The sequence below is a fragment of the Ovis aries genome, chromosome 12, assembly GCF_016772045.2.
Source record: "Ovis aries strain OAR_USU_Benz2616 breed Rambouillet chromosome 12, ARS-UI_Ramb_v3.0, whole genome shotgun sequence".
In the NCBI taxonomy this organism is placed as follows: Eukaryota; Metazoa; Chordata; class Mammalia; order Artiodactyla; family Bovidae; genus Ovis; species Ovis aries.
The window spans coordinates 5,312,097-5,324,365 of NC_056065.1; the positions used below are offsets into that span (position 1 = coordinate 5,312,097).

The 12,269-nt window shown below is 41.6% G+C and overlaps 1 protein-coding gene and 1 pseudogene across 1 annotated transcript in view; both read left to right on the plus strand.

The window, feature by feature from the left end:
- Positions 1 to 12,269, plus strand: part of CR2 (complement C3d receptor 2) — a gene marked incomplete at its 3' end in the record, with an annotated part of 63,273 nt that overhangs the window by 28,037 nt on the left and 22,967 nt on the right. Inside the window, 2 exon segments of the mRNA NM_001009724.1 lie at positions 39 to 240; positions 11,309 to 11,336.
- The window catches only part of LOC121816111 (uncharacterized), a 31,872-nt pseudogene continuing 28,519 nt past the window's right edge, over positions 8,917 to 12,269 (plus strand).

Here is a 12,269-nt window from a genome sequence, read left to right on the forward strand (position 1 = left end):
TTCATGCTGTCTCCTAAATATAAATTAATCTATTTCAGTATGCCTCACTGCTTGAAACCCTACTGAACATCAGTTGGAAAGAAACCATTCTACTATCAACAAGTGGATTAGTATGGTCTCAACATCAGTGATACTGTTTCATAAGATTTAACTCCTACATGATATCAGTCTCAAGCAGAACAAAGAACAGCTGCTTGATGATGGTAAAGATGGGAGCCCAGTTTCACCACCATGTGCATTGGGGTTGCCATTTTCCTTCTCCAATGCATGAAAGTGAAAAGCGAAAGTGAGGTTGCTCAGTCGTGACTAACTCTTTGCGACCCCATGGACTGCAGCCCACCAGGCGCCTCCATCCATGGGATTCTCCAGGCAAGAGTACTGGAGTGGGGTGCCATCGCCTTCTCCTTTGTCATGTTAGTCAGACTCAACCCACAAACTGAATTCCCTCACCCTCAACACTTATCCAACAACACCTTCCCCCAGTGCACTCATTGTCGCCCACCACACTAAATCTGGCTGTCAGTGTTCTCTGTTCCAGTATTTAAATTATTGAGAAAATAAAATCTTGCTCATTCACTACCACAGATTTACTCCTACTCTTCTAGATTCTGTAGGCTGTTTGATATCTTAAAAAAAAATTGTAGTAAAGAAAACATGTAACAAAATTTAGTCTTAACTATTTTTAAGTGTACACTTCAAAAGTGTAAGTATATTCACATTGCTATGCAACAGATCCCCAGAACTTTTTCAACTTACAAAACTGAAACTCCAACTCCATTAAAGAATAAGTCCACATTCCCCTCATCTTTCAGCCCCTGCCAACAACCGTTCAACTTTCCATTTCTATGAATTTCATAACTACTTCAAGATATCTTATATATAAGTTGAACCATACATTTACTAGTCCTTTTGTGATGTTTATTTCACTTAGTATAATGTCTTCAATGTCCATCTGCATTGTAGCATGTGTCAGAATTTTTTTCAGGCTGAATAATATTTCATTGTATGTATATACAATATTTTAAAATCTAATTATCCGTCAATGAACATTTGGGTTGTTTTCACCTCGTGGCTATTGTGAATATGGCTGCTATGAACGTGAATGGGTTTCCCAGGTGGTGCTAGTAGTAAAGAACCCACCTGCCAATGCAGGAGACACAGGAAATGCTGGTTCAGTCCCTGGGTTGGGAAGATCCCCTGCAGGCAGGCATGGCAACCCACTCCAGTATTCATGCCTGGAGAATCCCATGGACAGAGGAGCCTAGCGAGCTGCAGTCCATAGGGTTGCACAGAGTAAGACATGACTGAAGCAACTTAGCCCCACCACACACATGAACATGAGTGTACAGATATCTCCTTAAGAAACTGCTTTCAATTGGTATGCAGTTGGGTATCTTATTCATTCACAGTACCATTTTCATTTCTCCAACTCATCTGTTCATGCACCTCGAGCCATCTACTATAAGTTGTTGTTTAGTCACCAAGTTGTGTCTGGCTTTTTGTGACTCCACGGACTATAGCCAGCCAGTTTCCTTTGTCCATGGGATTTTCCAGGAAAAAATATTGAAGTGGGTTGGCGTTTCCTTCTTCAGAGGATCTTCCTGACCCAGGGATCAAACCAGTGTCTCCTGCATTGCAAGTGGATTCTTTACCACTGAGCCACCTGGAAAACCCCATATTATATCTTACGACCTTCCTTATCTTAGCAGAGGATGAAAATACCACAAGATAGCTTTCTAGTTCCTCTTTCTTCACCTCTCAAGTTTACCCATCCTTATTCTCAATTTCACTTACCGCTTTTTACACACTATACAGTTTTCTCACCCCTTTCTGTTTCTTCCAGGAGATTGTTCCTTCAGCTATACTTTCTCTCATCACTGCCTGCCTTTTTTCACCTACAAAATGTGTTCAAGCCAGTACTTATTCAGCAGCAGGTGACAGAAATCCATCTCACACTGGTTTAAACCAAGGAGGAATTTTATGTCGCATGACAGAAAAGGTCAAGGGTGCAGCTTGTTTCAGTCAAAATGGGAATTAAATACTCAAATCATGTCCTTAGGAATCTGTTTCATTCCCTGGTTTTGTTTTTTTTTCTGCTGGCCTCATTCTCTGGCGGTGGTGGTTTCGTCACTAAGTCGTGTCCAACTCTTGTGACCCCATGGACTGTAGCCTGCCACATTCCTCTGTCCATGGGATTTTCCAGGCAAGAATACTGGAGTGGGTTGCCATTTCCTTCTGCAGGGGATCTTCCTGACCCAGGGATCAAACCTGGGTCTCCTACATTGACAGGTAGGTCGTTTACCACTAGCACCACCTAGGAAGCCCCGTCAGCTTGGCATTCCAGCACAAAGAACCTCTTTGGTCCAATAACTCTTTCAAAAGTGCCTTCACTAATTCTTATTTGTCCAAATAGGGTCAATGTCCTCAGCTGAACCAGTTACTAGATCAGAGCAGTGAACAAGCAGATGACAAGGGCTAAGCTGTTGCCCAGGTTAGAGCTGGGGATAGAATTGATTTACCTTAGTTCTTCTCAAGTGGGGTAATCACACCCTCCCTTCTCTTCCCGCAGTCTCCCACACCCCACAGAGACATTTGGAAATATCTGTAGACATTTGCTATTGTCACAGCTGGAGGAGGGGAGTGCTACTGGCATCTAGTGGGTAGAAGCCAGAGGCGCTGCTAAACATCTTACAGTGCTCAGGACAGCCCCCCCCCCCAAACAAAAAATTGTCTGGTTCAATATGTCAATACTGTCATATTTGAAAAATTGTGGTCCATCTGGACCATAAGGAACTGTGGAAACAGGAAAAATCAGGGGCCTAATTCCAAAAGAATGGGTTCAGTTAAAGCAACACATATCCACCCCCAACCCTGAAACAAATCCTCCCCCAAACCATCCATGCTTTCTCCCTTAAACTATCTCCCTTTTTTTTACCATCAAGTTTTCTGAAAAAGTGGTTGAACTTAGCAGATTTAACCATTTCATCTATTCACTTACCAAATAATTATGGTACCCATTCTTGTGTGCTAGGCAATGTTTTAGGTTGTGGGATATAGCAGTGATAAATGAACATGTTTTCTCAAGTAGCTTTTATTCTAGTGAGGAGAGGCAAAAGACAAGCAGATCGTCAGATGGAAATAAAATGAAGAAATAAGTAAAAATTTCAACATTATATGAAGCAGAGAAAGAGGAAAGGAAGTTTTGAATGGATGTGCAGCTGTAAATAGTGGCCAGAGAAGACTTTGTTGAGAAGGTAACACTTAAGTAAAAATAGAAACTCAAGGGGATGAAGGATGTAGCTCTGCAGATATAGATATCTTGTCAGATTGGGTTGCAAGCAAAAGAAACATTAGGAGAAAAAAAATTTAAAATTAAAAAAAAAATCAAAGAGGGACTATGTCTGCTGCATTTGGAGAAATTTGTTTGCATGCTATGGTAAAAATCCAGTAGAAAGGGGCAAGTAATAATTCTGGAGAGAGAGGGGAATTCCTAGAGTGATGTATTTGAGCAAGAAAGAACAGATAGAATCTGGTGCGTTAGTGGCAAATTTAGCCTTAGATAAGGTGTGAACTGTATAACCCCATGAACAGTAGATAAAGGAACTATCTAAACCAGATAGAAATATTCAGATTAAATTTTGAGAGAAGTTTGTGGAAGTTTTCTTCGTTTTGTTTTTTTTTTCTTCTTTTTTTTTTCTTTCTATTTTCTCTGTTAAAAAAGAAAAGAAAAGAACCAAAGCTATAAACATATTAAGAACAATGGAGGAGAAATGAGAGTTCAATGTCAAAAAAAAAAAACCTGATAGTCACTTGGAAGAATGAGAGAGTAAATGGATTAGGTAAGTGTAGTAAGAACACCAGCCTGCATTACGAAGGTCCATTTGAAATGAGTTGTCATTAGACTAGTCCTCATGGACATACTTTTTTTTTTTTCCCCAGCCACATTCAGTTTCATAAGTACAGGGGCAAAATTGTGGAGAAATGAATCAAAGCAAGATTGCTCATGTAATAAATACAATAAAGTGGAAGAAGGCAAGGCGACTGAGGCAGAATGCAAGACAGTGATTATATGATGGACCATGGAATTGAATTGAATCTGGTCAGGATGAAAGTGAGGAAACTAAGGGGGTGTGAAATTGAAAGAAAAGACAATGGGTTGTAGGTACTGAGAGATACCGAGATAGTTTGGATCAAGGTACTAGAGGTGAACTAGAAAGATAGGATTAGTGGTTGAACAGTGAGATGGCCAAAATTATGGAGGGACTGTATTTATTGATGGTGACAAGGTCTAAGATATGGCCATGGGCATAAGTGGCAGAATAGAGGAAAGGGCAGGATTGTTGAAAAAAGACAAGGTATTTGGAAAGCACCATCACTGAATATCAAATCACTGAGGATTATGACAAGAGTAATGGTAGAGAAGTTTGCCATGAGGTAGGAGCTAAAACCTTCCAGAAATGAAGGAAGAAAGCAGATGCTAGGAGACTAGTGTAAAAAGAAGTGGTAATGAGTGGCATATTCTGATAGCTTGTGATGTAAGCCTGGGGAATTGAATCTTCTATTCCTTTGTCCACAGCCTACTATTATCTGGCTTCTTCTTCCATTGCTCTATTGAGAATATCTTGAAAGGATGATATAAAATCCTTGAAAGAGTGGTATTAAAGTATTAAAAAGGAAAGTATTAAAGTATTAAAAAAGACACAGATGTAAAGAACAGACTTTTGGACACAGTGGGAGAAGGAGAGGGTGTGATGATTTGAGAGAGTAGCATTGACTCTTGTATATTACCATGTGTAAAATAGATAGCCAATGGGAATTTGATGGGTGACAAAGGAAACCCAAAACCAGTGCCCTGTGATGACCTGAACTGTTGGGATGGGGAGGAGGAAGAGGAGGGAGGGGAGTCAGGAGGGAGGTGACACAGGTGTGCCTATGGCCAGGTCATGTTGATGTATGGCAGAGGCCATCACAGTATTGCAATTATTCTCCAATTAAAATAAATTTGTTGATTAAAAAATAAAAGGGGGCTTGTGATGTGATGTGATCAAAGTTGATTTTATCACAATAGAGTCTTAGGAGAGAGTCTAATGGATACGAATGGAAGATTAAAAACATATCTGGCCTTTGGGACACTGCCCTTCTTCACCTAGTGAGGGTAGGGACTGAAACTTTAATAAAAGGACTAATGAGGTAAGACAGTATTTTGGAATGTTTGTGTGAACTAAGGCTGTACATGCTGAGTAAGCGCAGGTTTGCTGGACGGTGTGTATGTGGGTCTCCAACAGTGAAGAGGTAATGAGTGAAGATTAATTTCCAACCTTGAGTGTCTTTATTCCACCATGAACCATATCTATGCACGGAGGAGAGAAGAGCTAACATATTTACTGAAATATCTGAAGCCTTTTCAATCCTCATACCCCTCCTCCCACTTTACATCATTTGATATTTGAAATTATTCCACTCTCCATATGACTTGCTCTAACTCTAGCTTCAGAAACAAATGACTTTTGCTTTTACTAATTTTTAATCTAGGGTTTTTGTCTTGGTCACCACAGACCTCCAAAAATTCGTAACTAGAACTATATTTCTGTATAACCAGTTTTATCTGTAATTCTGTGTACTTTATTTTATGCATTTATAAAAACAATTCTGAGAAGGGGTCCTGCTTGATCAAATAGGCAAAGGAGTCCATAATACACAAAAATATTAAAAACCTCTAGTTGATAAGTCAGACCAAAAAAAAGGCCAATACTGTATGTGATCATTTGTGTGTGGAATTTAGAAAATAAAGCAAAAGAATGAATACAGCAAAACAGAAATAGACTCACAGATATAAGGGACAAGCTGGTGGTTACCAGTGGGGAGAGAGTGGGAGGAGGGACAGGACAGAGATAGGGGGTTAGGAGACACAAACCACTATGTTTTAATACATAAGGTATAAAGATATATTATACAGCACAGGAAATATATTGAGTATAGTAGTTCTACATATGAACAAGTTCTGTTTTGAGAGTACCTTCATAAGACCAATTTGTTTGTAAGTCCCATAAAGTTAGCCTAGGTAACCAACTAACAACCTTCTGTCTAGTATTGCACTGTAATAGGTTTATACTACTTTTTACACAAATACAAAAAGAAAAAAAAAGACAAACACACAAAATAAACATTTAAAATCTTACAGTATAGTATCTTGAAAAGTACAGGAGTACCAACTACACCACTGCTGCTTTTACACTTGCTTCCAGACATTCTGGGTTTGAAATAAGAATATTGTACTATTGGACTCTATACCATACAGTACAATAGAGTATGCAAAAAATGCAACCACTGCTGGAGGATGGCGTGAACATGACAGTGTACACCAGACAGGTGGACTAACTTACATGATTGGACATGTAAATGCACATTTGCATCTTTGAAAGTTCACCACTTGAAGATTCATATGTAGGGGAATTACCATATAGCCAATATTTTATAATAACTTTAAATGGAATATAATCTATAAAAATTTGAATTACTATGTTATACACCTGAAACTAAAATAGTATTGTATATCAACTATACTTCAACAAAAAAATTTCAAGACCTCTGGATGAATGTGGTTCATATGTTTCTATGCTGATCTATTGTTTATTGTACATTTTCTTCCTTAACAGATCAAACAATTCCTGAGATTTTTGATTGTCTTCCATCCATTTCCTTTACAAAATCCTCTTCATGGGCCTTTCTAGAAGTCTAGTTTCATAATCAACAAACTAACTATACTCTCAACCTTTTCCTACAATATTCTCGCACCTTCTGGCCCTCATTAAACTCCATTTGTTCCATGGCTACAACTTTCTCAGTTAAAAATCCAAAAAACCTTCAATATTCTCCCCTGATCAGGCTGTCCCCATCCTCTCCATATTGATTTCCTGATACTGCTATAACAAATTGCCTTGAATCTTGAAAAAGTGCAGATTTTAAAAACAGTTCTGGAGGTTAGATGTTAAAAATGAGTATTACAGTGCTAAACCAAGGTGTTGATGGGACTGACTCCTTCTGAAAGCTCCAGGGAAAAACCTGTTCCTTGCCTCTTCCAGATTTTAGAGGTAGCTGGTATTCCTTGGCTTGTGGTGGCATCACTCTAATCTCTGCTTCAGATGTTGCCTTTTCCCACTCTGTTCTGCTGCCTTTTTCTTATAAGAACCCCTTTAATTATATTGCCCACCAAGATAATAGAGGATAACCTCCCCACCTCCAAATCCTTAAGTTAATAACACTGCAAAATCCTTTTTGCCGCATAAGGTAACATAGCACAGGTTGGAGGGAATAGGACAGGAACATCTTAGGAACCATTTTTCTGCCTACCACCCCCCCAACCCCCATTTCTCTCATCTTTGGATTCTTACTTGTCCCTCCCCCGCATTTCTTATTTCAATAAACACCTTTATTATTCATTTTGAATCCTAAAGCTAACTATTGATTCTCTTCTTTTTCTTACCAGTAACTTTAAGAAATTTGCCAAAATCCAATGCTTGAGCAAATTTTGTTCATTCTATATCCAATATCTTTCTTAATTATCTACTTTAATCCCAGTCATGGTTACCACCAAATCTCATCCTGATGATGGTAAAAGCCTCCTTCTTGGTATCTCCATCCACTATTGCTTTATTCCTATCTAGTCTCTAAACTACAGACAAAATCATACTTTCATTTTTTATTTTTTGAACTTCTTATTTTGTATTGAAGTGAAGTGAAGTGATAGTTCCTCAGTCGTATCTGACTTTTTGTGACCCCATGGACTCATCCTGGCTGAAATACTAGAGTGGATAGCCTTTCCCTTCTCCAGGGGATCTTTCCAACCCAGGGACTGAACCCAGGTCTTCCGCATTGCAGGCGGATTCTTTACCAGCTGAGCCACAAGGGAAGCAGAAGAACACTGGAGTGGGTAACCTAACCCTTCTCCAGGGGATCTTCCCGACTCAGGAATAAAACCAGGGTCTCCTGCATTGCAGGCAGCTTCTTTCCAACTGAGCTATCAGGGACATAGCCAATTAGCAAAGTTGTGGCAGTTCCAGGTGAACAGCAAAGGGACTGAGCCATACAAAGGGACTGGATACATACACATATATCCATTCTCCCCTAAAGCCCTCTCTCATCCAGGCTGTCCCATAACATTGAGCAGCAGTTCCATGTTCTCTGCAGTAGATTCTTGCTGATTATCCATTTTAAATAGAGCAGTGTGTACATGCCCATCCCAAACGTCCTAAGGGTCCTTTCTCCTGCTCCAAGCAGAAGTTCCTTCTCTAAGTCTCTGAGTCTCTGTTTTCTAAGTTCATTTGTATCATTTTTTAGATACCATACATAAGGGGTGTCATATCAGAATCATACTTTTAAAAATGCAAATTTGATTAAGTCACTCTCTTTCAAAAGATCTTTCAATGGCTTGGTGTATCTCAATTCAACATAAAGAAATTGGTTCTTCATTTTCTGTACACTGTGCATGTTGCCTGCAAGTCTCTTAGGCAGAGTGCAGGCATTTCTTTAGCTGACCTACTACTACCCACGCGGATCCTTGAGAAGGGGAAAAAGTCGTGTAGGGGTGTATGAAAGCGAGGCTGTGAGAATCCACCGCTTTTGTGCCGAGCTGCCCACCCTCATATGTAGAACACATCAAGGAGCTGAAAGCTCTGCCTAATTTTCCTTCTGTACCAAGATCTCTAAGGTGTTCCTTGGGAGCGAGACTTATTAGAAACGAGGGAAACAGGGAGTAAACAAGACCTCGCTCGCCAAGGGGAAGTTGTGGGCAACAGTTTTTGTTGTTGTTGTTGTTGTTGTTGTTTAACTTTTATTTTTATTTTTTTTTAAATTTTATTTTTACTTTATTTTACTTTACAGTACTGTATTGGTTTTGCCATACATTGACATGTTTTTTTGTCGGGAACCTTCGCTGCACTTCCCAAACCCGGGAGCTGCATCCGGTGTGTGGTCCTTTTCTCCGCTGCACTCTTCGATTTTCTCCGAGACCGTCTCTGGTTACTAGAGGCGCTTGGGACGGATGGGAACCTCCGTTCCGTGGAAACGGGACCCTGTCCGGCTGCCGGCGCCCCGCTCTCCGGCTCGGGAGGAGCCGTGCGGGCGGTTCCGGCGCTACTCGCGCGCCGGGCTGCCGGGGGTGAGGCGCGCGGGCGCCTTGTCCTCGCTGGCACCCGCGTCGAGAGTGTCTCTTTCCAAGGGCTAAGCGCGCGAGAAGGCAGGTCGGCTCGGGGACTCCCGGCTGTGTTCCGGACCCCTGGCGGCACTGCTCCAGTTCCTCTCTTCGTGGGGCTTATGCCGTGCCCAGTGCAGATGATGGCCGGGTGCCGCGCGGAATTCCCTGCGTTTGCCTTATTTGTACAGAGACTGTCTATAGCAGGATGTGGCGCAGGTCATAGGGAAAGAAAAGGTGTTGGGGGATTCGACAGAGGTGAGTTCTAACCCTTGAAACATGTTAATTGTGAGGAAAGTTACTCCTTGTGTTTCTTCTTCACCCATCTCTGCACCTCATGGCTGCTGCTGCTGCTGCTAAGTCGTTTCAGTCGTGTCCGACTCTGTGCGACGCCATAGACGGCAGCCCACCAGGCTCCCACGTCCCTGGGATTCTCCAGGCAAGAACACTGGAGTGGGTTGCCATTTCCTTCTCCAATGCATGAAAGTGAAAAGTGAAAGTGAAGTCACTCAGTCCTGTCTGACTCTTAGCAACCCCATGGACTGCAGCCTACCAGGCTCCTCTATCCATGGGATTTTCTTTTTCTTTCTTTCTTTCCTTTTTTTTTTGGTCCATGGGATTTTCCAGGCAAGAGTACTGCAGCCATGAAATTAAAAGACGTTTACTCCTTGGAAGAAAAGTTATGACCAACCTAGATAGTATATTCAAAAGCAAAGACATTACTTTGCCGACTAAGGTCTGCCTAGTCAAGGCTATGGTTTTTCCTGTGGTCATGTATGGATGTGAGTTGGACTGTGAAGAAGGCTGAGCCCCGAAGAATTGATGCTTTTGAACTGTGATGTTGGAGAAGACTCTTGAAGGTCCCTTGGACTGCAAGGAGATCCAACCAATCCATTCTGAAGGAGATCAACCCTGGGATTTCTTTGGAAGGAATAATGCTAAAGCTGAAGCTCCAGTACTTTGGTCACCTCATGAGAAGAGTTGACTCATTGGAAAAGACTCTGATGCTGGGGGCGATTGGGGGCAGGAGGAGAAGGGGAGGACAGAGGATGAGATGGCTGGATGGCATCACGGACTCAATGGACGTGAGTCTGAGTGAACTCCAGGAGATGGTGATGGACAGGGAGGCCTGGCGTGCTGTGATTCATGGGGTCGCAAAGAGTCGGACACGACTGAGCGACTGAACTGAACTGAACTGAACTGAGTACTGGAGTGGGGTGCCAGTTGCTACCTAAATGGCAGAGAGCATGTCAAAGTTTTAACACAGTGCCTGCCACTTATCTATCCTCATTACTTCAGCCCTTTGTACACGAGGGTGTTTGGACAAGCAGTCCCGGGGTGCCAGTTATCACCTGCAAAGTACCTCACATCTGGTTATATTCCCCGCCCCCCGCTATTCAGCACCCTAAACAACCACTGTCATCATTACTGAAGTATAGTCACTCAGTCGTGTCCGACTCTTTGTGACCCCGTGGACTATAGTCCGCCAAGCTCCTCTGTCCGTGGGACTCTCCAGGCAAGAATATTGGAGTGGGTTGCCATTTCCTTCTCCAGGGGATCTTCCCAACGCAGGGATCGAACCCGGGACTCCTGCATTCAGGCATACGCTTTATCCTCTGAGCCGTCATTACTGAGCACCTGTGCTAAGACAAATGCCAGGTGCTTGGGGTGAGAAAAGCTAGCCGAACTGCAGAACCCTCAGTCAGTGTAATGACTGCAGGTAGGAGTGGAGAGTGATGTTTACATATTGTCCCAGTTTAGTCAAGTATTTACAACAAAACAAAGCCTATTATAACTCTTATGGAAATTTTGAGGTGGTGTCCTCTCTTTTTTCCTTTCACTTCAAATAGGCAAACAGAGATTAGAACCCTTATTTTTGACTTCCCTAGAAGTCTTCTTAGTTGAGTCACCTCATTCAAGTGGACATCTTGGTTGAAGTGACAGTCTTTTTCTTTTTTGTTGAGCCTCTTCTTGACAACTCAGTTTGCTCTTTGTCACCGCTAGGCATTTTGCATTCGGTATTTGATCGTGCCTTCCCTTCTAAGAGAGTAAAAAAAGAAGGAAAACTAAGTTTCCACAGAAATTGTTATTAATATTTTATCTTTTTAGACACCATAGGCTTCCCTGGTGACTCAGTAAAGAATCTGCCTGCAATGTGGGATACCTCAGTTCAATCCCTGGGCGGGGAAGAACCCCCGGAGAAGGGAATGGCAACCCACTCCAGTATTCTTGCCTGGAAAATTCCGTGGATAGAGGAGCCTGGTGGGCTGCAGTCCATGGGGTTGCAAAGAGTCAGACACGACTGAGCAACTAACACTTACTTAGATGTCATAAAGGAACCTGTCAAGTGAAGAAATGGGATAAAACCTAAAGCTTTATTTTCAGAAGAGAAGCATGCCAAAAAATTTAAGCAATCTGTATTTAGAATTTTTGTGGACTTTGTGGGTACCTGGTTCCCTTCTTATTGAAATGTTGTTATAGCTTGTCTGTGTTTATTAAGTTTACCATTATAGTACACTTCCAGATACGATTAATTGCAAAAAAAAATTTACTAGGATTATTATAATAACTTCAAAATGTGAGATAGCCTAAACTATCTAGCAATTTACTTGCTAAAGTAATTTAGAAAATGCTGATGGAATGCTGACAGTGTACATAGCACTTTGGAGTTTGTAAGAAATGGAAGAGAGAGCTGTGCCTTCAAGATGTGTGCATACAGTAGGGTGGTGGGATTTTAGGAAATCTTAACTAAAAAGGCCAGGGTTCTGCTTTGTCCAGCCTCTGCTACCTGCTAGCTGGAAGCCTTGGACCAGCAAGTCAGTAACATCCCTGATCTCGAGAGTCCACATGTATACAATAAATATAATTAATATTCTGCTATCTGAGAGGGTTAGTGTGAAAATCAGATGACTTACTGTATATGACAGTGTTTCATAACCTGAAAATCCCCACGGGGATCTACAAAACCATGACTAAAAAGTCATACAAGAGTCTGAGGGCCTCAGAGTGATTGAAAAGGGAGAGATCTCAGCTTCAGTGATCTTAGGCTGAGTGGAAGAAGTATAGCTTTAACAGCAAT